At 40.9% G+C, this 23415-nt stretch overlaps 1 protein-coding gene across 1 annotated transcript in view; it reads left to right on the top strand.

Annotated features, from left to right (window-relative positions):
- The first annotated feature begins 220 nt into the window (after window positions 1-220).
- Window positions 221-23415, top strand: part of LOC109870561 (inward rectifier potassium channel 16-like) — a 31170-nt gene continuing 7975 nt past the window's right edge. The window contains exon 1 of the mRNA XM_020461123.2: window positions 221-333. The gene's annotated coding sequence lies outside the window, so the exon portion shown is untranslated. The remainder of the gene's footprint in view (window positions 334-23415) is intronic.

Genomic DNA, 23415 nt, shown 5'->3' with positions numbered 1-23415 from the left:
ACAACCCAAAGTAGTCGCTGAACAGCTTGGAAACAATGTATTGCAGAAAGATGAACAGAAGGAGAGAGACACAACAACCTGCTCTGAGCCATGGAGGTTGTTACGGTTACCATTATGATAATGCACACAAACAGGCCTACCCAGACAAACACAGGGACACACCTAAGGGGAGGTGTTTATATTTACTTTGTACAGCTACAGGTGGGCCGATTTCATTCTAGTAGGCACGGCTGTTGTTGCACCTGTACCAGTCTCTGCTCTGGTTCTTCCCTACACACAGGAAGCAGCCTCACACAGAGGCCCGACTCCGACTCCAGACTACTTTTGTAACAGGTATGAAACAACAACACTCTTTTTAAATCACTTTTTCTCTCTTTTTAGTTAATCACAACTTTGCTTTAAAATACGACTGTTTATTATTTAACTCTTGGGCCTACAATGTCCTCGCCCCGTGGAAATTGTACTAACACAATTTTAAAAAATCGGTCTTCTCCTGAAAACGTCTGTAGCGTCCGAACGATTTGGCGAGGTATTATTGAACACGATGGTGTTCATCTCCGTTCTGCTCTAGGATGTTCACAAGACTCGTCTGAAGGTTCCCGGGTACCAGTTGAAAAAAAAAAAAAAAAAATGGAAGTATATATAGATAGTTCACCACCTAAAATAAGGTGATAAATATATATTTTTTTAATGCAGTGTAAATCGTTTTTTCCTGGTCTCTCAGATATAGAATAGGCACTTCAGAACAAACTTCCCTTTGAAAATGTTTTGGGGTCTATGTTCCATGTAGTGAATCTAGTATTCAATGCATTTCTATTGGCTCATAGCAGTAATACCAAATTCAATGTTTCATACCCCAAAAAATGTATATATATTTTTGTGATACTTGAAGGGGTCTTAAAATTCTAAGTCAAATAGCTAAATAATATTTGCTATGACTTAAAACAAGTCCATATTGTATGTTAGTTTAGAACCCCCCCTCCCCAGCTTAGACAGGGCGTAGACTCTAGAGGGTTAATGGAGAGCCATGCAATTACTAAATACAACTTATTACACGGAAAATGCCTTAGTAGTCGAATGGCAACTCAAGCCAAAGTATTGTGAGTTGCATAATGAAAACCTAACGTTGTGGTCTTGCACAGGGGATATTTAAAGCATTCAGCTTTACTTACGTCAAATCAACATCTATTCCACTTTGGTTCAACATAATTGAATTGAAATGACTTGGAAACAACGTTGATTCAGCAAGTGTCTTCCCATCGAGCGTCAATTCTTTCCACTGAGATGATGCACAAGAATGCTGACAGAGCAGAAAAGACACTGTTTCATAAATATTGATCTTTCAAGCATGGCTCAAGCAAAGATAAGAGTTTCTGGTTATAAAACAGTCAAGCATGCCTTCCTGAAGTGATAAAGGCCAGGATTAAATCTGATCAGTGGTAGATTTGCGTTATAAGGGCTTGACAATTTAAAGGTCCTTTTCAATTCTTCTAACATCACTTCTTTCCACTGAGAAAACAAAAAATAGTGTAAATTCTATACATTTTGTTGGTTTTAACAACAGTTTGTCTTACTTCTATGTGCTTTAATACATGTTCACTAAAATAAACTAAAACCTAGAAACAGATTAGTGCTGTTGTCAACGTTTTGGTTTTAGATTTAAAGTGTTGAGACACAACAACTGAATTAAAGGATAGAGTTTAAACTGACAACTATGATCTGATGACAACGACAACAATGGAAAACCTGAGACTGATCTAAGGTTTTTAATTACAGACCTACGTGACTGTTTTTACAGACCTACGTGACTGTTTTTACAACAACAAAAAGGAGTTGTTGACAAGAGTGATAGGTTGTTGATCAAAGCTCTGATCTGAATCTTCCATATCTGTGAACTTCAAGTTGTATTAAAGGTTAAAGACGCCCTCCAGAAGTTGTTTTACTGTTGAAAACCGATATCCTAAGTAGAAATACAGTGAAGTACTCATACTAAAGGGTAAAAACAAAATTGTTTTGAGCAAAATATTGTTTTTTTTAGACAACTGCATACAAAGAGTAGGTCATTCATGGAGTTGGTCTGATTGGAATCTGTGATGTTATCCTAGTTTGTTTGTGGTCCGAGAGCATCATGAAGTGTAGAGGGCGTCAGTCGATGACACCTAGGCGCTGACAGAGCAGAAAAAGACACTGTTTAAAAAAAAAAAGGTGTTGTCTATTGATCTTTCAAAAGATGGCACAAGATATGAATAATACAGTTTTCACATAAACGATATCAAAGTGACATTTTTTGAGAGTTTCTCAAAGAGATATCGATTCTCGAGAGGCAATACTGTTGTGTAAACTTGCGAAATTATCACAACTTGAAGCATTACCTCGGGAGGTCGCGCACGACACTCGCCCAACAGTTGCACCCCCCCCGAGCAAGGCAATTAAAACACAATTGTCTCGTTGAACTCGAAGCCAAACCACGTAAGTCAACATTTTTGAGATAGTAGATCATACAAATAGAACATGTTTTTTTCATTTGTAACATTGTGTGGTGATTTTAGAGGTTGCACCACGGGCCCCAGAGTGGTGTGGGGGAATTGTTTTCCAGGTTGCCCAGAGATTTTTCTGATCTGGTAGGCTTACCTAACCGGGTATAATTATTGGTAAGACATAGTGTTAAAAGCAGCTATAAAACATGGTTTTACTATATGTGAGCTATGATGGGACCAGGGGAAGAACTCCTGGCCCTATGGAGAATGAAATCCTAAAAATCCTGTCAAACAAATCATGGGGTGAATCAGTCTGAACTACGATACTTTGTCTCTCTTTTCAACACTTCTGTGTCAATATTTTTTATTAATTCAAATCAAAAGTCCTGGGGCAAAACGCCAGCTTCCCACACATTTCCTGGCGCAAACGTGGATAGATGGAAATCGCCACACAATGCTACAAATGAAGAAACATAGCCTACAGTATATGTATGATCTACAACAGGGCTACCCAACCCTCTTCCTGGAGAGCTACTGTCCTGTTGGTTTTCAGTCCAACCCTCTTCCTGGAGATCTACGGTCCTGTGGGTTTTCAGTCCAACCCTCTTCCTGGAGATCTACCGTCATGTTGGTTTTCAGTCCAACCCTCTTCCTGGAGATCTACCGTCATGTTGGTTTTCAGTCCAACCCTCTTCCTGTGAGCTACGGTCCTGTTGGTTTTCAGTCCAACCCTCTTCCTGGACATCTACGGTCTTGTTGGTTTTCAGTCCAACCCTGTTCCTGGAGATCTACCGTCCTGTTGGTTTTCAGTCCAACCATCTTCCTGGAGATCTACTGTCCTGTAGGTTTTCAGTCCAACCCTCCCTCTGGAGAGCTACGGTCCTGTTGGTTTTCAGTCCAACCCTCTTTCTGGATAGCTACGGTCCTGTTGGTTTTCAGTCCAACTCTCTTCCTGGAGAGCTACGGTCATGTTGGTTTTCAGTCCAACCCTCTTCCTGGAGATCTACGGTCCTGTTGGTTTTCAGTCCAACTCTCTTCCTGGAGATCTACTGTCCTGTTGGTTTTCAGTCCAACTCTCTTCCTGGAGATCTACCATCATGTTTGTTTTCAGTCCAACCCTCTTCCTGGAGATCTACGGTCCTGTTGGTTTTCAGTCCAACTCTCTTCCTGGAGATCTACTGTCCTGTTGGTTTTCAGTCCAACTCTCTTCCTGGAGATCTACTGTCCTGTTGGTTTTCAGTCCAACCCTCTTCCTGGAGATCTACCGTCATGTTTGTTTTCAGTCCAACCCTCTTCCTGGAGATCTACTGTCCTGTAGGTTTTCAGTCCAACCCTCTTCCTGGAGAGCTACTGTCCTGTTGGTTTTCAGTCCAACCCTCTTGGTGGAGATCTACTGTCCTGAAATAATAGATCTCCAGGAAGAGGGTTGGACTGAAAACCCACAGGACAGTAAATCTCCAGGAAGAGTGTTGTTTAGCCCTGATATAAGGTATATACATTTTATTTTTGGAATGGTGGGAATGGGCTTCCACATAACACAGCTCAACACCTTGTTGAATTATACCCACGTTTTCAGCCGCAATTTGCTTTAACTACATGATTTGCATGATTTTGATCAAAAATAAGCATTGTTTCTTGTAATGTTGTAAGGTACGGAGCTAGGAGTTTAAGAATTTCACTTTACCCTGCAATTACATCTGCATGTGACTAATAAACTCATCTAATATATTCTGCATATTCCTATTAGCGGGTGAATCATTCATCATTGATAGGCTAACGTTACTTGATGAAGACATGTTAGCTTTAGCTAGCAGTGACACTGTGTAACACTTTTGTCTGGAAGCTAAAATGTATTGAGTGTACAGATGAGAAAATAAACCCTTTAATTGTCTGCACATGCTTGTGAATTGTTGCGTAATATAGATCCATGAAGAGTTGCTTGCTTAATGTTAGCTTGTAGCTAACTTGTTGAATAGTTTGCAATGCCTCCTGGTTGGTGGGTACTGTGACATTTACAATACTTTTCAGCTGCAAAGCAAGAATGTCAACCAAACCTTCTCTCGGCTTGTGACATTCCCGTTACTAATGTGAATTGAAAAGTGTATGCACATATTATGCAAATTGAAATTGAATCTCGACAGATCTATTCAATGAGAATAAGTGTTTCTGGGTAGAAACTCATTAAAGGTCATCAAGATTGCTTTCCTGACGTAATCAAGGCCAGCATTCAATCCGATCAGTTGTAGATCCGCATTAGAGGTTTTGACATTTAAAGAACATTTTCCATAGAGCCGATATATGCAGCTTTTACCGTGAATGTTTTCTCCATGAACACGGACAAATTGCCTTTAAAATGTGCATAGCTGACAAAGCATGATCGGATTGAATCCCAGCCATATCGATCTCATACTATTAATAAATCCTCAATATTTATTGTAAAAATATATATATATACAGTACATATTTTGTTTAATTAACTCTTTACTGCCTAACCGTACATGCAAATGGTTTAGTAACAGTTGTATTTCACATACATACATTATCATCTAGTTAGAATTCACTTCACTTTGTTGCCTTGTTCACAATCAATTGCAGTAAAGCACTACTCAGTAAGGGTCAAATAACCCGATTCAACAAGTCCCTCTACAATAACTGCAATGTTGTTAAACAATCCAAACCATTACCCTAATGATAGAATGCTTTAGAATGCTTTAGAATGTTTTAGACTGCTTTAGAATGTTTGAAAATGCTTTAGAATGTTTTAGAATGCTTTAGAATGTTTTAGAATTTTTAGAATGCTTTAGAATGCTTTAGAATGCTTTAGAATTTTTAGAATGCTTTAGAATGCTTTAGAATTTTTAGAATGCTTTAGAATGCTTTAGAATGCTTTAGAATGCTTTAGAATGTTTGTCCACAGAGGAACTGAAGGTTAAAAGGGGTGACAGAAGGGCCCAGGGCAGTACAGGGGGCTGGACCCACCCGCGTGAACAACGCCGGTTCTATGCCAGTGAATACTGAGTGGGGTGACAGAATGTTATCTTCTGTTTTTTTTAAGTGAACATGTCATAGAGCTGTAAATGAGGGGCCCTGAGCGGTACAAGAAATACACCCTGTTTGGTTGGACAAAATACTTTCCCTCCTTTCATCCCTCTAGTCCAGTTGTCTCTGAATAGGTGACATGGAGCTGTGTGGAACAGGAGCTCAACTAGCCTGGAACCCAGATCTTGCCATTGGTGTGACAATGACCTTAGGAGTTCGGCAAGAAAGCACAAACAGATCCGAGACCAGGCTAGAGCTTTATGCTATGATCCTCTGTCCTGCTCTCTCCTTATCCGTGTGTTAGAGGGAAGTTTACTGTAAGGCATGGCCTTCTTTGCTATGGTTGTGTGCACTTTATTCACGTGTTGAGTCTGACGTGTTGTTTTGTACACTGAAGGTGTAAGCTCCAGCAACAGGCCAGAGGCTACGGTATATTGCAGGTGAACTGTGCTGCCATTGGATGCAAAGGTTTTCAGCACAAACGTACAATATGGAAGAGCACCAGCTTCACGTAATGTTACTGCATGCAAGCAAACAGTGTGTGTGTCCGTGTGTGTGCGTGCGTGTGTGTGTGTGTTTCCGTGTGTGTGTGTGCGTGCGTGTGTGTGTGCCCGTGTGTGCGTGTGTGTGTGCCCGTGTGTGCGTGTGTTTGTGTCCGTGTGTTGTGTGTGTGTCTCCGTGTGTGTGTGTCCGTGTGTGTGTATGCGTGGGTGTATGCGTGTGTGTATGTGTATGTATGCGTGTGTGTCTGTGAGTGTGAGTGCACGTGCGTGGATGCGTGAGTGTCTCCCTCCTTAGACAGGTGGCCTACAGTAACTAGATGTGCCTGTGTTTACAAGGACATCTGGGTTGCTTCAGATGTAAATGCATTACCGTAAATTGACAATTATTCAAATAAATGAATGCCTGATTTGATCTAATTTGTAAAACTGCCGTCTTACCAACCCTACTGTGTGTGGTGTCTGACAGCAAAAGCATCTAATTAACATGAAAAGCAAAATGAAAAACGAATTAACACTATTTGAGATACATATCAGACATTCTATACGGTACCCTGCTCTTCCTCTGTGGAAATACCCTGTTATGACTGCATAGTGTACGATGAATAGAACTCAAAGAGAACGTGTGAATCGTAATCTGACCAAAGTGTAACTTGATTAAATTAAACTGAAATGAAGACTTTTTACTGTGGGCTACCCATATTTGATTGCTTGTGTTTTTTTCCACCAGTGTGCTGCAAGACTCATGCTTAGACTTCTAGCTTGTGTTTTTCCACCAGCGTGCTGCAAGACTCATGCTTAGACTTCTAGCTTGTGTTTTTCCACCAGCGTGCTGCAAGATTCATGCTTAGACTTCTAGCTTGTTTTTTTCCACCAGCGTGCTGCAAGACTCATGCCTAGACTCCTAGCTTGTGTTTTTGCACCAGCGTGCTGCAAGACTCATGCTTAGACTCCTAGCTTGTGTTTTTCCACCAGCGTGCTGCAAGACTCATGCTTAGACTTCTAGCTTGTGTTTTTCCACCAGCGTGCTGCAAGATTCATGCTTAGACTCCTAGCTTGTGTTTTTCCACCAGCGTGCTGCAAGACTCATGCTTAGACTTCTAGCTTGTGTTTTTCCACCAGCGTGCTGCAAGACTCATGCCTAGACTCCTAGCTTGTGTTTTTTCACCAGTGTGCTGCAAGACTCATGCTTAAGACTCCTAGCTTGTGTTTTTCCAAATACAGCTGTTTTTATAGATTTCGATTAATACCATTTTTTACTTGGTCATCGAAATCTGAGTAAAAACAACAACAACAAAAAGCACCACACAACTATTAACATTTGGAGGGAACATAACACTCAGATCTTTGATGCTGTTATGAGATAAACATCCACATGAGACAAGATAGAATTATCCTTATTAAATGCATTAATAAGGTAGCTATATGAAACATTACTAGGGAGTCAGCCTGTTAACATCCACAGGAAACTAAATAGAATTATCCTTATTAAACACATTAACCATGAAAGGGTTTAAGGCCGGTACCTGTAGAAAATATTACCAGAGAGTCGGCCTGTTAACATATTTGAAGGGGGCCATTGTGAGTTTCTTGACAAACTTTCCTTGTTGGAGAAACACTGACCATATTGTCCTGGGGAGGCGAAAGTCTTAATTAGGTTTGACTGAGGCTGAATTCCAAATGGCAACCCTTTAACTATATACTGCTGTACCCATAGGGCTCTGGTCTAAAGTAGTGCACTATATAGGGAATAGGGTGCCATTTGGGATGTATAAAGGGGTCATGTGATATACTTAGGACTGGTCACCACGTATTGTCGCTAGGGGCTAAGAGCCTCTGGTTTTGGTGCACTGTGTCTACTACACTGCACATCAGTGGTCTGAAGCATTAAGAGCCTTATCGTCATAAAGTAGGTCTTAAATCAAGACGTCAGTTGTGTTAATTAACACAATTAGTATTGTGTGGTTTATTTTCAGTTTGAACATCTTGAAACATGCTTCCTTTTAGGCTAAATTAGCAATAATACATACTGTGTTAGTGCTGTAATCCTGAGTTTTATGACCAGTGAAATGTCATTAAAGTGAGGGTTATTCTACTGTATAACATAGACAGATTAATAGTAGGAGGATTTACTTTCACGTGAAAGCAGTTGTGGTAATGTGGAGATGATTCACAGACATACAGTAGGGCTTTCCATTCTAGAATATATATATATATATTTTTACAATACAAAACATCCACATACAAACGACACCATACGGACGCACATAAACACCCACAACGTCAGCCCTGCCCAGACCATCACATTCAACAATGTATTATTCTCTGAATAACAACACAAACATCCACAACGTCAGCCCTGCCCAGACCATCACATTCAACAATATATTATTCTCTGAATAACAACACAAACATCCACGTCAGCCCTGCCCAGACCATCACATTCAACAATATATTATTCTCTGCATAACAACACAAACATCCACGTCAGCCCTGCCCAGACCATCACATTCAACAATGTATTATTCTCTGCATAACAACACAAACATCCACGTCAGCCCTGCCCAGACCATCACATTCAACAATGTATTATTCTCTGAATAACAACACAAACATCCACAACGTCAGCCCTGCCCAGACCATCACATTCAACAATATATTATTCTCTGAATAACAACACAAACATCCACAACGTCAGCCCTGCCCAGACCATCACATTCAACAATGGATTATTCTCTGCATAACAACATTATAGAGGCCCTGCCCAGACCATCACATTCAACAATATATTATTCTCTGCATAACAACATTATAGAGGCCCTGCCCAGACCATCACATTCAACAATATATTATTCTCTGCATAACAACATTATAGAGGCCCTGTCCAGACCATCACATTCAACAATGTATTATTCTCTGCATAACAACATTATAGAGGCCCTGTCCAGACCATCACATTCAACAATATATTATTCTCTGCATAACAACATTATAGAGGCCCTGTCCAGACCATCACATTCAACAATGTATTATTCTCTGCATAACAACATTATAGAGGCCCTGTCCAGACCATCACATTCAACAATATATTATTCTCTGCATAACAACATTATAGAGGCCCTGTCCAGACCATCACATTCAACAATATATTATTCTCTGCATAACAACATTATAGAGGCCCTGCCCAGACCATCACATTCAACAATGTATTATTCTCTGCATAACAACATTATAGAGGCCCTGCCCAGAACATCTATAACAACATTATAGAGGCCCTGCCCAGACCATCTATAACAACATTATATTATTCTTTTCATAACAACATTATTGAGGCCCTGCCCAGACCATCTATAACAACATTATATTATTCTCTGCATAACAACATTATAGAGTCCCTGCCCAGACCATCTATAACAACATTATATTATTCTCTGCATAACAACATTATAGAGGCCCTGCCCAGACCATCTATAACAACATTATAGAGGCCCTGTCCAGACCATCTATAACAACATTATAGAGGCCCTGCCCAGACCATATATAACAACATTATAGAGGCCCTGCCCAGACCATCTATAACAACATTATAGAGGCCCTGTCCAGACCATCTATAACAACATTATAGAGGCCCTGTCCAGACCATCTATAACAACATTATAGAGGCCCTGTCCAGACCATCACATTCAACAATATATTATTCTCTGCATAACAACATTATAGAGGCCCTGTCCAGACCATCTATAACAACATTATAGAGGCCCTGTCCAGACCATCTATAACAACATTATAGAGGCCCTGCCCAGACCATCTATAACAACATTATAGAGGCCCTGTCCAGACCATCACATTCAACAATATATTATTCTCTGCATAACAACATTATAGAGGCCCTGCCCAGACCATCTATAACAACATTATAGAGGCCCTGCCCAGACCATCACATTCAACAATATATTATTCTCTGCATAACAACATTATAGAGGCCCTGCCCAGACCATCTATAACAACATTATAGAGGCCCTGCCCAGACCATCACATTCAACAATATATTATTCTCTGCATAACAACATTATAGAGGCCCTGCCCAGACCATCGATAACAACATTATAGAGGCCCTGTCCAGACCATCACATTCAACAATATATTATTCTCTGCATAACAACATTATAGAGGCCCTGCCCAGACCATCACATTCAACAATGTATTATTCTCTGCATAACAACATTATAGAGGCCCTGCCCAGACCATCTATAACAACATTATAGAGGCCCTGCCCAGACCATCTATAACAACATTATATTATTCTTTTCATAACAACATTATTGAGGCCCTGCCCAGACCATCTATAACAACATTATATTATTCTCTGCATAACAACATTATAGAGGCCCTGCCCAGACCATCTATAACAACATTATATTATTCTCTGCATAACAACATTATAGAGGCCCTGCCCAGACCATCTATAACAACATTATAGAGGCCCTGTCCAGACCATCTATAACAACATTATAGAGGCCCTGTCCAGACCATCTATAACAACATTATAGAGGCCCTGTCCAGACCATCTATAACAACATAGAGGCCCTGTCCAGACCATCTATAACAACATTATAGAGGCCCTGTCCAGACCATCTATAACAACATTATAGAGGCCCTGTCCAGACCATCTATAACAACATTATAGAGGCCCTGTCCAGACCATCTATAACAACATTATAGAGGCCCTGCCCAGACCATCTATAACAACATTATAGAGGCCCTGTCCAGACCATCTATAACAACATAGAGGCCCTGTCCAGACCATCTATAACAACATTATAGAGGCCCTGTCCAGACCATCTATAACAACATTATAGAGGCCCTGTCCAGACCATCTATAACAACATTATAGAGGCCCTGCCCAGACCATCTATAACAACATTATAGAGGCCCTGTCCAGACCATCTATAACAACATTATAGAGGCCCTGCCCAGACCATCTATAACAACATTATAGAGGCCCTGCCCAGACCATCTATAACAACATTATAGAGGCCCTGCCAGACCATCTATAACAACATTATAGAGGCCCTGCCCAGACCATCTATAACAACATTATAGAGGCCCTGCCCAGACCATCTATAACAACATTATAGAGGCCCTGCCCAGACCATCTATAACAACATTATAGAGGCCCTGCCCAGACCATCTATAACAACATTATAGAGGCCCTGCCCAGACCATCTATAACAACATTATAGAGGCCCTGTCCAGACCATCTATAACAACATTATAGAGGCCCTGCCCAGACCATCTATAACAACATTATAGAGGCCCTGCCCAGACCATCTATAACAACATTATAGAGGCCCTGTCCAGACCATCTATAACAACATTATAGAGGCCCTGTCCAGACCATCTATAACAACATTATAGAGGCCCTGCCCAGACCATCTATAACAACATTATAGAGGCCCTGCCCAGACCATCTATAACAACATTATAGAGGCCCTGTCCAGACCATCACATTCAACAATATATTATTCTCTGCATAACAACATTATAGAGGCCCTGCCCAGACCATCACATTCAACAATGTATTATTCTCTGCATAACAACATTATAGAGGCCCTGCCCAGAACATCTATAACAACATTATAGAGGCCCTGCCCAGACCATCTATAACAACATTATATTATTCTTTTCATAACAACATTATTGAGGCCCTGCCCAGACCATCTATAACAACATTATATTATTCTCTGCATAACAACATTATAGAGTCCCTGCCCAGACCATCTATAACAACATTATATTATTCTCTGCATAACAACATTATAGAGGCCCTGCCCAGACCATCTATAACAACATTATAGAGGCCCTGTCCAGACCATCTATAACAACATTATAGAGGCCCTGCCCAGACCATATATAACAACATTATAGAGGCCCTGCCCAGACCATCTATAACAACATTATAGAGGCCCTGTCCAGACCATCTATAACAACATTATAGAGGCCCTGTCCAGACCATCTATAACAACATTATAGAGGCCCTGTCCAGACCATCACATTCAACAATATATTATTCTCTGCATAACAACATTATAGAGGCCCTGTCCAGACCATCTATAACAACATTATAGAGGCCCTGTCCAGACCATCTATAACAACATTATAGAGGCCCTGCCCAGACCATCTATAACAACATTATAGAGGCCCTGTCCAGACCATCACATTCAACAATATATTATTCTCTGCATAACAACATTATAGAGGCCCTGCCCAGACCATCTATAACAACATTATAGAGGCCCTGCCCAGACCATCACATTCAACAATATATTATTCTCTGCATAACAACATTATAGAGGCCCTGCCCAGACCATCTATAACAACATTATAGAGGCCCTGCCCAGACCATCACATTCAACAATATATTATTCTCTGCATAACAACATTATAGAGGCCCTGCCCAGACCATCGATAACAACATTATAGAGGCCCTGTCCAGACCATCACATTCAACAATATATTATTCTCTGCATAACAACATTATAGAGGCCCTGCCCAGACCATCACATTCAACAATGTATTATTCTCTGCATAACAACATTATAGAGGCCCTGCCCAGACCATCTATAACAACATTATAGAGGCCCTGCCCAGACCATCTATAACAACATTATATTATTCTTTTCATAACAACATTATTGAGGCCCTGCCCAGACCATCTATAACAACATTATATTATTCTCTGCATAACAACATTATAGAGGCCCTGCCCAGACCATCTATAACAACATTATATTATTCTCTGCATAACAACATTATAGAGGCCCTGCCCAGACCATCTATAACAACATTATAGAGGCCCTGTCCAGACCATCTATAACAACATTATAGAGGCCCTGTCCAGACCATCTATAACAACATTATAGAGGCCCTGTCCAGACCATCTATAACAACATAGAGGCCCTGTCCAGACCATCTATAACAACATTATAGAGGCCCTGTCCAGACCATCTATAACAACATTATAGAGGCCCTGTCCAGACCATCTATAACAACATTATAGAGGCCCTGTCCAGACCATCTATAACAACATTATAGAGGCCCTGCCCAGACCATCTATAACAACATTATAGAGGCCCTGTCCAGACCATCTATAACAACATAGAGGCCCTGTCCAGACCATCTATAACAACATTATAGAGGCCCTGTCCAGACCATCTATAACAACATTATAGAGGCCCTGTCCAGACCATCTATAACAACATTATAGAGGCCCTGCCCAGACCATCTATAACAACATTATAGAGGCCCTGTCCAGACCATCTATAACAACATTATAGAGGCCCTGCCCAGACCATCTATAACAACATTATAGAGGCCCTGCCCAGACCATCTATAACAACATTATAGAGGCCCTGCCCAGACCATCTATAACAACATTATAGAGGCCCTGCCCAGACCATCTATAACAACATTATAGAGGCCCTGCCCAGACCATCTATAACAACATTATAGAGGCCCTGCCCAGACCATCTATAACAACATTATAGAGGCCCTGCCCAGACCATCTATAACAACATTATAGAGGCCCTGCCCAGACCATCTATAACAACATTATAGAGGCCCTGTCCAGACCATCTATAACAACATTATAGAGGCCCTGCCCAGACCATCTATAACAACATTATAGAGGCCCTGCCCAGACCATCTATAACAACATTATAGAGGCCCTGTCCAGACCATCTATAACAACATTATAGAGGCCCTGTCCAGACCATCTATAACAACATTATAGAGGCCCTGCCCAGACCATCTATAACAACATTATAGAGGCCCTGCCCAGACCATCTATAACAACATTATAGAGGCCCTGTCCAGACCATCACATTCAACAATATATTATTCTCTGCATAACAACATTATAGAGGCCCTGCCCAGACCATCTATAACAACATTATAGAGGCCCTGCCCAGACCATCACATTCAACAATATATTATTCTCTGCATAACAACATTATAGAGGCCCTGCCCAGACCATCGATAACAACATTATAGAGGCCCTGTCCAGACCATCACATTCAACAATATATTATTCTCTGCATAACAACATTATAGAGGCCCTGCCCAGACCATCACATTCAACAATGTATTATTCTCTGCATAACAACATTATAGAGGCCCTGCCCAGACCATCTATAACAACATTATAGAGGCCCTGCCCAGACCATCTATAACAACATTATATTATTCTTTTCATAACAACATTATTGAGGCCCTGCCCAGACCATCTATAACAACATTATATTATTCTCTGCATAACAACATTATAGAGGCCCTGCCCAGACCATCTATAACAACATTATATTATTCTCTGCATAACAACATTATAGAGGCCCTGCCCAGACCATCTATAACAACATTATAGAGGCCCTGTCCAGACCATCTATAACAACATTATAGAGGCCCTGTCCAGACCATCTATAACAACATTATAGAGGCCCTGTCCAGACCATCTATAACAACATAGAGGCCCTGTCCAGACCATCTATAACAACATTATAGAGGCCCTGTCCAGACCATCTATAACAACATTATAGAGGCCCTGTCCAGACCATCTATAACAACATTATAGAGGCCCTGTCCAGACCATCTATAACAACATTATAGAGGCCCTGCCCAGACCATCTATAACAACATTATAGAGGCCCTGTCCAGACCATCTATAACAACATAGAGGCCCTGTCCAGACCATCTATAACAACATTATAGAGGCCCTGTCCAGACCATCTATAACAACATTATAGAGGCCCTGTCCAGACCATCTATAACAACATTATAGAGGCCCTGCCCAGACCATCTATAACAACATTATAGAGGCCCTGTCCAGACCATCTATAACAACATTATAGAGGCCCTGCCCAGACCATCTATAACAACATTATAGAGGCCCTGCCCAGACCATCTATAACAACATTATAGAGGCCCTGCCCAGACCATCTATAACAACATTATAGAGGCCCTGCCCAGACCATCTATAACAACATTATAGAGGCCCTGCCCAGACCATCTATAACAACATTATAGAGGCCCTGCCCAGACCATCTATAACAACATTATAGAGGCCCTGCCCAGACCATCTATAACAACATTATAGAGGCCCTGCCCAGACCATCTATAACAACATTATAGAGGCCCTGTCCAGACCATCTATAACAACATTATAGAGGCCCTGCCCAGACCATCTATAACAACATTATAGAGGCCCTGCCCAGACCATCTATAACAACATTATAGAGGCCCTGTCCAGACCATCTATAACAACATTATAGAGGCCCTGTCCAGACCATCTATAACAACATTATAGAGGCCCTGCCCAGACCATCTATAACAACATTATAGAGGCCCTGCCCAGACCATCTATAACAACATTATAGAGGCCCTGTCCAGACCATCACATTCAACAATATATTATTCTCTGCATAACAACATTATAGAGGCCCTGCCCAGACCATCACATTCAACAATGTATTATTCTCTGCATAACAACATTATAGAGGCCCTGCCCAGAACATCTATAACAACATTATAGAGGCCCTGCCCAGACCATCTATAACAACATTATATTATTCTTTTCATAACAACATTATTGAGGCCCTGCCCAGACCATCTATAACAACATTATATTATTCTCTGCATAACAACATTATAGAGTCCCTGCCCAGACCATCTATAACAACATTATATTATTCTCTGCATAACAACATTATAGAGGCCCTGCCCAGACCATCTATAACAACATTATAGAGGCCCTGTCCAGACCATCTATAACAACATTATAGAGGCCCTGCCCAGACCATATATAACAACATTATAGAGGCCCTGCCCAGACCATCTATAACAACATTATAGAGGCCCTGTCCAGACCATCTATAACAACATTATAGAGGCCCTGTCCAGACCATCTATAACAACATTATAGAGGCCCTGTCCAGACCATCACATTCAACAATATATTATTCTCTGCATAACAACATTATAGAGGCCCTGTCCAGACCATCTATAACAACATTATAGAGGCCCTGTCCAGACCATCTATAACAACATTATAGAGGCCCTGCCCAGACCATCTATAACAACATTATAGAGGCCCTGTCCAGACCATCACATTCAACAATATATTATTCTCTGCATAACAACATTATAGAGGCCCTGCCCAGACCATCTATAACAACATTATAGAGGCCCTGCCCAGACCATCACATTCAACAATATATTATTCTCTGCATAACAACATTATAGAGGCCCTGCCCAGACCATCTATAACAACATTATAGAGGCCCTGCCCAGACCATCACATTCAACAATATATTATTCTCTGCATAACAACATTATAGAGGCCCTGCCCAGACCATCGATAACAACATTATAGAGGCCCTGTCCAGACCATCACATTCAACAATATATTATTCTCTGCATAACAACATTATAGAGGCCCTGCCCAGACCATCACATTCAACAATGTATTATTCTCTGCATAACAACATTATAGAGGCCCTGCCCAGACCATCTATAACAACATTATAGAGGCCCTGCCCAGACCATCTATAACAACATTATATTATTCTTTTCATAACAACATTATTGAGGCCCTGCCCAGACCATCTATAACAACATTATATTATTCTCTGCATAACAACATTATAGAGGCCCTGCCCAGACCATCTATAACAACATTATATTATTCTCTGCATAACAACATTATAGAGGCCCTGCCCAGACCATCTATAACAACATTATAGAGGCCCTGTCCAGACCATCTATAACAACATTATAGAGGCCCTGTCCAGACCATCTATAACAACATTATAGAGGCCCTGTCCAGACCATCTATAACAACATAGAGGCCCTGTCCAGACCATCTATAACAACATTATAGAGGCCCTGTCCAGACCATCTATAACAACATTATAGAGGCCCTGTCCAGACCATCTATAACAACATTATAGAGGCCCTGTCCAGACCATCTATAACAACATTATAGAGGCCCTGCCCAGACCATCTATAACAACATTATAGAGGCCCTGTCCAGACCATCTATAACAACATAGAGGCCCTGTCCAGACCATCTATAACAACATTATAGAGGCCCTGTCCAGACCATCTATAACAACATTATAGAGGCCCTGTCCAGACCATCTATAACAACATTATAGAGGCCCTGCCCAGACCATCTATAACAACATTATAGAGGCCCTGTCCAGACCATCTATAACAACATTATAGAGGCCCTGCCCAGACCATCTATAACAACATTATAGAGGCCCTGCCCAGACCATCTATAACAACATTATAGAGGCCCTGCCCAGACCATCTATAACAACATTATAGAGGCCCTGCCCAGACCATCTATAACAACATTATAGAGGCCCTGCCCAGACCATCTATAACAACATTATAGAGGCCCTGCCCAGACCATCTATAACAACATTATAGAGGCCCTGCCCAGACCATCTATAACAACATTATAGAGGCCCTGCCCAGACCATCTATAACAACATTATAGAGGCCCTGTCCAGACCATCTATAACAACATTATAGAGGCCCTGCCCAGACCATCTATAACAACATTATAGAGGCCCTGCCCAGACCATCTATAACAACATTATAGAGGCCCTGTCCAGACCATCTATAACAACATTATAGAGGCCCTGTCCAGACCATCTATAACAACATTATAGAGGCCCTGCCCAGACCATCTATAACAACATTATAGAGGCCCTGCCCAGACCATCTATAACAACATTATAGAGGCCCTGTCCAGACCATCACATTCAACAATATATTATTCTCTGCATAACAACATTATAGAGGCCCTGTCCAGACCATCTATAACAACATTATAGAGGCCCTGTCCAGACCATCTATAACAACATTATAGAGGCCCTGCCCAGACCATCTATAACAACATTATAGAGGCCCTGTCCAGACCATCACATTCAACAATATATTATTCTCTGCATAACAACATTATAGAGGCCCTGCCCAGACCATCTATAACAACATTATAGAGGCCCTGCCCAGACCATCACATTCAACAATATATTATTCTCTGCATAACAACATTATAGAGGCCCTGCCCAGACCATCTATAACAACATTATAGAGGCCCTGCCCAGACCATCACATTCAACAATATATTGTTCTCTGCATAACAACATTATAGAGGCCCTGCCCAGACCATCTATAACAACATTATAGAGGCCCTGCCCAGACCATCACATTCAACAATATATTATTCTCTGCATAACAACATTATAGAGGCCCTGCCCAGACCATCACATTCAACAATATATTATTCTCTGCATAACAACATTATAGAGGCCCTGCCCAGACCATCACATTCAACAATGTATTATTCTCTGCATAACAACATTATAGAGGCCCTGCCCAGACCATCACATTCAACAATATATTATTCTCTGCATAACAACATTATAGAGGCCCTGCCCAGACCATCACATTCAACAATATATTATTCTCTGCATAACAACATTATAGAGGCCCTGCCCAGACCATCACATTCAACAATATATTATTCTCTGCATAACAACATTATAGAGGCCCTGCCCAGACCATCTATAACAACATTATAGAGGCCCTGCCCAGACCATCACATTCAACAATATATTATTCTCTGCATAACAACATTATAGAGGCCCTGCCCAGACCATCACGTTCAACAATATATTATTCTCTGCATAACAACATTATAGAGGCCCTGTCCAGACCATCACATTCAACAATATATTATTCTCTGCATAACAACATTATAGAGGCCCTGCCCAGACCATCACATTCAACAATATATTATTCTCTGCATAACAACATTATAGAGGCCCTGCCCAGACCATCACATTCAACAATATATTATTCTCTGCATAACAACATTATAGAGGCCCTGCCCAGACCATCACATTCAACATTATATTATTCTCTGCATAACAACATTATAGAGGCCCTGCCCAGACCATCACATTCAACAATATATTATTCTCTGCATAACAACATTATAGAGGCCCTGCCCAGACCATCTATAACAACATTATAGAGGCCCTGCCCAGACCATCACATTCAACAATATATTATTCTCTGCATAACAACATTATAGAGGCCCTGCCCAGACCATCACATTCAACAATATATTATTCTCTGCATAACAACATTATAGAGGCCCTGTCCAGACCATCACATTCAACAATATATTATTCTCTGCATAACAACATTATAGAGGCCCTGTCCAGACCATCACATTCAACAATATATTATTCTCTGCATAACAACATTATAGAGGCCCTGTCCAGACCATCACATTCAACAATATATTATTCTCTGCATAACAACATTATAGAGGCCCTGCCCAGACCATCACATTCAACATTATATTATTCTCTGCATAACAACATTATAGAGGCCCTGCCCAGACCATCACATTCAACAATATATTATTCTCTGCATAACAACATTATAGAGGCCCTGCCCAGACCATCTATAACAACATTATAGAGGCCCTGCCCAGACCATCACATTCAACAATATATTATTCTCTGCATAACAACATTATAGAGGCCCTGCCCAGACCATCACATTCAACAATATATTATTCTCTGCATAACAACATTATAGAGGCCCTGTCCAGACCATCACATTCAACAATATATTATTCTCTGCATAACAACATTATAGAGGCCCTGTCCAGACCATCACATTCAACAATATATTATTCTCTGCATAACAACATTATAGAGGCCCTGTCCAGACCATCACATTCAACAATATATTATTCTCTGCATAACAACATTATAGAGGCCCTGCCCAGACCATCTATAACAACATTATAGAGGCCCTGCCCAGACCATCTATAACAACATTATAGAGGCCCTGCCCAGACCATCTATAACAACATTATAGAGGCCCTGCCCAGACCATCTATAACAACATTATAGAGGGCCTGTCCAGACCATCTATAACAACATTATAGAGGCCCTGCCCAGACCATCTATAACAACATTATAGAGGCCCTGCCCAGACCATCTATAACAACATTATAGAGGCCCTGTCCAGACCATCTATAACAACATTATAGAGGCCCTGTCCAGACCATCTATAACAACATTATAGAGGCCCTGCCCAGACCATCTATAACAACATTATAGAGGCCCTGCCCAGACCATCTATAACAACATTATAGAGGCCCTGTCCAGACCATCACATTCAACAATATATTATTCTCTGCATAACAACATTATAGAGGCCCTGTCCAGACCATCTATAACAACATTATAGAGGCCCTGTCCAGACCATCTATAACAACATTATAGAGGCCCTGCCCAGACCATCTATAACAACATTATAGAGGCCCTGTCCAGACCATCACATTCAACAATATATTATTCTCTGCATAACAACATTATAGAGGCCCTGCCCAGACCATCTATAACAACATTATAGAGGCCCTGCCCAGACCATCACATTCAACAATATATTATTCTCTGCATAACAACATTATAGAGGCCCTGCCCAGACCATCTATAACAACATTATAGAGGCCCTGCCCAGACCATCACATTCAACAATATATTGTTCTCTGCATAACAACATTATAGAGGCCCTGCCCAGACCATCTATAACAACATTATAGAGGCCCTGCCCAGACCATCACATTCAACAATATATTATTCTCTGCATAACAACATTATAGAGGCCCTGCCCAGACCATCACATTCAACAATATATTATTCTCTGCATAACAACATTATAGAGGCCCTGCCCAGACCATCACATTCAACAATGTATTATTCTCTGCATAACAACATTATAGAGGCCCTGCCCAGACCATCACATTCAACAATATATTATTCTCTGCATAACAACATTATAGAGGCCCTGCCCAGACCATCACATTCAACAATATATTATTCTCTGCATAACAACATTATAGAGGCCCTGCCCAGACCATCACATTCAACAATATATTATTCTCTGCATAACAACATTATAGAGGCCCTGCCCAGACCATCTATAACAACATTATAGAGGCCCTGCCCAGACCATCACATTCAACAATATATTATTCTCTGCATAACAACATTATAGAGGCCCTGCCCAGACCATCACGTTCAACAATATATTATTCTCTGCATAACAACATTATAGAGGCCCTGTCCAGACCATCACATTCAACAATATATTATTCTCTGCATAACAACATTATAGAGGCCCTGCCCAGACCATCACATTCAACAATATATTATTCTCTGCATAACAACATTATAGAGGCCCTGCCCAGACCATCACATTCAACAATATATTATTCTCTGCATAACAACATTATAGAGGCCCTGCCCAGACCATCACATTCAACATTATATTATTCTCTGCATAACAACATTATAGAGGCCCTGCCCAGACCATCACATTCAACAATATATTATTCTCTGCATAACAACATTATAGAGGCCCTGCCCAGACCATCTATAACAACATTATAGAGGCCCTGCCCAGACCATCACATTCAACAATATATTATTCTCTGCATAACAACATTATAGAGGCCCTGCCCAGACCATCACATTCAACAATATATTATTCTCTGCATAACAACATTATAGAGGCCCTGTCCAGACCATCACATTCAACAATATATTATTCTCTGCATAACAACATTATAGAGGCCCTGTCCAGACCATCACATTCAACAATATATTATTCTCTGCATAACAACATTATAGAGGCCCTGTCCAGACCATCACATTCAACAATATATTATTCTCTGCATAACAACATTATAGAGGCCCTGCCCAGACCATCTATAACAACATTATAGAGGCCCTGCCCAGACCATCTATAACAACATTATAGAGGCCCTGCCCAGACCATCTATAACAACATTATAGAGGCCCTGCCCAGACCATCTATAACAACATTATAGAGGCCCTGTCCAGACCATCTATAACAACATTATAGAGGCCCTGCCCAGACCATCTATAACAACATTATAGAGGCCCTGCCCAGACCATCTATAACAACATTATAGAGGCCCTGTCCAGACCATCTATAACAACATTATAGAGGCCCTGTCCAGACCATCTATAACAACATTATAGAGGCCCTGTCCAGACCATCTATAACAACATTATAGAGGCCCTGCCCAGACCATCTATAACAACATTATAGAGGCCCTGTCCAGACCATCACATTCAACAATATATTATTCTCTGCATAACAACATTATAGAGGCCCTGCCCAGACCATCTATAACAACATTATAGAGGCCCTGTCCAGACCATCACATTCAACAATATATTATTCTCTGCATAACAACATTATAGAGGCCCTGCCCAGACCATCTATAACAACATTATAGAGGCCCTGCCCAGACCATCACATTAAACAATATATTATTCTCTGCATAACAACATTATAGAGGCCCTGTCCAGACCATCTATAACAACATTATAGAGGCCCTGTCCAGACCATCTATAACAACATTATAGAGGCCCTGCCCAGACCATCTATAACAACATTATAGAGGCCCTGCCCAGACCATCTATAACAACATTATAGAGGCCCTGTCCAGACCATCACATTCAACAATATATTATTCTCTGCATAACAACATTATAGAGGCCCTGTCCAGACCATCTATAACAACATTATAGAGGCCCTGTCCAGACCATCTATAACAACATTATAGAGGCCCTGCCCAGACCATCTATAAGAACATTATAGAGGCCCTGTCCAGACCATCACATTCAACAATATATTATTCTCTGCATAACAACATTATAGAGGCCCTTCCCAGACCATCTATAACAACATTATAGAGGCCCTGCCCAGACCATCACATTCAACAATATATTATTCTCTGCATAACAACATTATAGAGACCCTGCCCAGACCATCTATAACAACATTATAGAGGCCCTGCCCAGACCATCACATTCAACAATATATTATTCTCTGCATAACAACATTATAGAGGCCCTGCCCAGACCATCTATAACAACATTATAGAGGCCCTGCCCAGACCATCACATTCAACAATATATTATTCTCTGCATAACAACATTATAGAGGCCCTGCCCAGACCATCACATTCAACAATGTATTATTCTCTGCATAACAACATTATAGAGGCCCTGCCCAGACCATCACATTCAACAATATATTATTCTCTGCATAACAACATTATAGAGGCCCTGCCCAGACCATCACATTCAACAATATATTATTCTCTGCATAACAACATTATAGAGGCCCTGCCCAGACCATCACATTCAACAATATATTATTCTCTGCATAACAACATTATAGAGGCCCTGCCCAGACCATCACATTCAACA

Source organism: Oncorhynchus kisutch, linkage group LG25, assembly GCF_002021735.2.
Source record: "Oncorhynchus kisutch isolate 150728-3 linkage group LG25, Okis_V2, whole genome shotgun sequence".
Classification (NCBI taxonomy): domain Eukaryota; kingdom Metazoa; phylum Chordata; class Actinopteri; order Salmoniformes; family Salmonidae; genus Oncorhynchus; species Oncorhynchus kisutch.
The sequence above is the reverse complement of the archived record's forward strand: the minus strand, read 5'-3'. Positions and strand labels throughout refer to the sequence as shown.